The following is a 4,474-nucleotide window of genomic DNA, read 5'->3' on the forward strand; positions in this document are numbered from 1 at the left end:
TCTTGCAGTTCTTTTTCCATATGAGGAATTGCGATTCAGCCCTATTAAGGATATAGACGGCTTTAGTTGAGGAAGATTAAAGAACCAAATACTTTCAACCATATTCACGAATTTAGGTACGTTTTTGCATTCAAGTATTTATTTCTTAATAATTTAACATGAATGATCTTGAGATTATGAAAACTAAGAATTTTCAATAAATAGTATCAAAGCCTTCCATACTTGAATCATTAAAAAGATCAATTTGATTATTGAATCGTTCTTTTGATTGAAACAATTATATCTTATTTTTGGCTTTTTGTGCGGTGATCTTCTGTATGCTATTATTAATAGCGCGCTTTTGATTTTTTTTATTTATTTTGGCTTTACAAATTCACTGTAAATTTATTTTTTGGCGAAGAAAAGTTTATTTATTCTTTTCTCTTATTTAGATTTAATTTATTAAAAAAATAATGTGATGATTTTTTTATTAGAGACATAGTATGAAAATTTTATTATACAAAAAATTGTTTGTCTTCTTTGTTATTTAAATTTTTTTGTCATGAATTCAATTTTGTATTAAACAAAAAAATGATGAACAATTGATTAATAAGGACACCTTATATTATGTGGTTCTTATATATTGTAGTTTGTTGTTTACTTATTAATTTTTGTGCTATGTAAATGTCTTGGATTTGTTATATAAGAAAATATATAATAATTTAAATTATCGTACTCATCTATTTTATAAAATTTAGTTTTAGAATAAATTAGCTGAATAGTATGCTATTAAAGTAGTCTCTTTTGTGAAAACTGATTTATTTTGAAACATTAGGAATATAACTACAAAAAAATGAAACATTTGTAACAAAACTTTGTAACAAATTTAAAATTGTCACAAAAAAATTTTTTGTAACAAAAATTAGTAATTGTTATATAATAATAATGTTTTGTAACAACAATATAATTTGTTACAAAATATTTTGTTATTATGTAACGACTTAATTTTTTTGTTACAAATTATATTAGCTTTTGTAACGATTCGGTATTTTGTTGTAAAATTTTATAATATTTTATAACAAAAGATAAAGTTGTTGCAAAAGTTTAAAATATTTTGTAATAAAATATCTATTTGTTTCAAAAATTTTAATTATTTTGTAACAAAAAATTAATTTGTCACAAAATTCAATATTGTTTGTAACAAGTTATTTGTTTGTCACAAAATATAAAATTTTTTGTCACAAAGCATTTGTTCGGCTGATTTTTATATTAATCAAAATTCTTATATAATTTTATTATAATATAATATTTTGCATGATAGAGATTAAAATTCAGTAATGGAAGAATTATATAGTTTAATTTAAATAATTTCTAGGTTTAATTACTCTGTTAGTCTCTATAGTTTCGCGAAATTTTTAATTAGGTCCCTATACTTTTTTTCCTTTTAATCGAGTCCTTGCACCAATTTGTTTTTTTAATTGGGTCCACTACACTTTTTTTTCTTTTTATTTGAGTCCCTGTACCATTTTTTTTTTAGTTGGGTCCCTATACAATTAAGCCAATTACTGTTAAGAGGGACCTAATTGAAAAAAAAAATTAGTGCAGGGATCCAATTAAAAGAAAAAAAAAAGTATAGGGACCTAATTGAAAATTTTGCGAAACTATAGAGACCAACAGAATAATTAAACCTTATGAATAAATTATGGTTTATTTTATTAATTTGAATTCTTTATTTTTAGAAATTAATCTAAAGTAATTAAATTAGTTTTATGAATATTTAGAGTTAAATTAATTAATATTTTTGTAAATTTTATTATAATTGGTTATTTTATATTTTTATTTTATAATTTAAATTAAAAATAATTAATTAAACTTAGCAATATATTGATAAACAATATTTTTAAATATTTTTAATAGAATATATTTAATTTTAAAATAATTTTATCCTCTAATTTTATTAAAATATCTATTCATATTTATCCTTATTTCTTTATAAAATCTTTAATTTCTAATCCTAAATTCCAAAATTTTCAAATTAAACAAAAAAAACTCCTAATTTCCCCTAACCCAGCTCCTTCAGTCACACAACCCCCCTTATCTTTCAATGTAACACACACTTCACAAGAAATCCACCCACGTAGAGAGAGGGAGGATAAGGGAAGAGCGTCGCCCGCTTGTTGTCGCCGCGCCCAATCCGTTCCGCCACCACCGAACTGTTGAGCCCAGAGAAGAGAGTCGCTGTTGTTCTGTCGAGAAGAGAAAGCTCGCACAGAGAGGGAGAGCTCACAAAGGAGGGGTTACTGCCCAGAGTCGCCGCCGTTCGTGTCTTGCCGTCGCCGTTCTGCCTTCCATCAAGCTCGAACAGTCACTGTTCGTGGAGCTTACCGCCGTCGCCGTTCAAGCTGCTGCTGCCGCCGTCACACGCGACGTCCCGAAGTTTTTCTCACCGCCGTCAACGCCGATCTGAGCAGAGGAGAATAGGAAGAACGACGGAAAAAGAAGGGAGTCATCCGCATCACCACCGTCAAGCCACATTCACAGCCAGCGAAGCTTCTGTTGTCGTCGTTGCAGAAAAGGGGTTGCCGTCGTGTTCATATTTTTTTGCTCAATGCGTCATTTTGATCTTTATCCAATAGATAAGATTATTTATGCTGATGCTGTGGATGATTGCTCAATCTAATCCTTGTGTTATGTGGATGTCTGATCGTTCCTTGCTATCTTCTGTAGATGAGCTAGGTAAAAAGGTTAGGAGTGCTATCAGGATTAAAAACACACCAATAAATCCTATGTAGCTTTTAAGGTAGAGTGAATATCTAAAACTGTTTATTTATTCCCCTCTTTTAGCATTTCCTTTTCCCTATTTCTAGTATTTGTTACTATTGAGTTACTTTGGCTGAATCTTGAACTCAATTGCATATTCTTTTTGTTACTTACTTACTTTGTAATAGTTTGCAGGAGAACAATTCGATACCACTGTATTAATTAATTAATAATATATGTTATTATTTTAAATCAGTAGGACAATTTAGCTATACATGTTGACAAGATTCATTTTTTTTATTATTATTTTATATGTATATGCAGTTTTAAACGACTGCACTTAAAAGCTGTTTCATGCGTCCACCTGGGGCTATCCTTGCATTGGCTGAGAGTATCATAGCAACTGGTAATGATCAATATATTATTTCTCTGTATGTTCCTTTTTATGTGTAACAGAAGATTGTTGGAAATACAAGGCCAAGTTACCTTACCATTTATGTTTTGCTTGATAGTGTACAGGTGCTTCTTTATATTCTTATCTTGTGTTTTGACATATACCTTATGTCAAAGCATAAGAAAAAAGTTAAGTATATTTGTTACGAAGATTTTGGTGAAAATTATGTTTTGTAGTGATTTTTTGACAATTGATACTTATGTAAATTTAATAACTTTGTTCACTAAATTGTGATTGAATTGTCATTAATTGGCCCAAGTTTATATATTGAATTTGTAATTCTTGATAATTTATATTTTTGATTGGCTAGTTTTGAACTTTAAAAATAGATTCTTAAAGAATTAGTTCATTTTAACTTGTAAGTTCTAACTTAAATTTTTACTCGGATGGAGATAGTGTTATGTGTTATTTTTTTATTTTGGTTTTTATTGTTTATATTTGCAGGGGTACAAAATTGATGCCAACATGCTAGACTTTATATTGACTGAAATATGTTAGAAGAATCAAGAATTATAAATTCGATATGATACAATTTTATGTTAGGAAAAAGTTGTGTTTAGTTAAATTTGTAGAACTTATTTTATTGTAAAAGAATCTTAATGACATGTAAGATATTTTAATTATCTATATGATTATATATCATATAAATGTTGAGTTAGTGGGATTAGAAAATTAATTGATATATCAATTATTCAATTAAATATTTTAAAATAAACTTTCTATTTTTGTAAGTAAAAGAAAAAAAAATGTTACAAAAGTAAATAGTATTTTGTAACAAAATATTACGATATAAAAATCTAAATTGTTACGAAAAATATTTTAAAAGTAAAAAAGTGTTACCACTTTTGTAACAAATTTCGTTTTTTGTATCAAAAAAATTTGTGACAAAATATTACTTTGAATTGTAACAGTTCTATTTTTTGTTACAAAAATTTTTTGTAACGGGATATACTACAACGACCCTTTTTTTGTTACCAATTCCTTTTGTCTCAAAATTTCGATTTTTTGTAATAATTTTTTTGTTACAAATATTGCTTTTTCTTGTAGTATATGATGATATATAATTCATGTGAATGTTGGTCAGCCAAAAAAAAGGTCTATATTTGACTGAATTATATACATATATTGATGGTAACTATATCCTTAGGTAACTAGATAAATTTAAATTAATACTTATTATTTATGCGTATGATAATCGCCCTAAAGAAAGTTTATTGTTTGGCCAAATAATAAACATTGAACCTTGTGTTTATTTTCTATTTAATTATGTAACCACTAATC

The 4,474-nt window shown here is 27.0% G+C and overlaps 1 long non-coding RNA gene across 1 annotated transcript; it reads left to right on the forward strand.

Annotated features, from left to right (window-relative positions):
• The first annotated feature begins 2,000 nt into the window (after positions 1 to 2,000).
• Positions 2,001 to 3,841, forward strand: LOC112719991 (uncharacterized). Its single transcript, XR_003161975.3, has 3 exons — positions 2,001 to 2,779; positions 3,064 to 3,145; positions 3,638 to 3,841. It is a non-coding gene; the product is annotated as an uncharacterized lncRNA (long non-coding RNA).
• Positions 3,842 to 4,474: the final 633 nt, after the last annotated feature.

Source organism: Arachis hypogaea, chromosome 11 (genome assembly GCF_003086295.3).
Source record: "Arachis hypogaea cultivar Tifrunner chromosome 11, arahy.Tifrunner.gnm2.J5K5, whole genome shotgun sequence".
Classification (NCBI taxonomy): domain Eukaryota; kingdom Viridiplantae; phylum Streptophyta; class Magnoliopsida; order Fabales; family Fabaceae; genus Arachis; species Arachis hypogaea.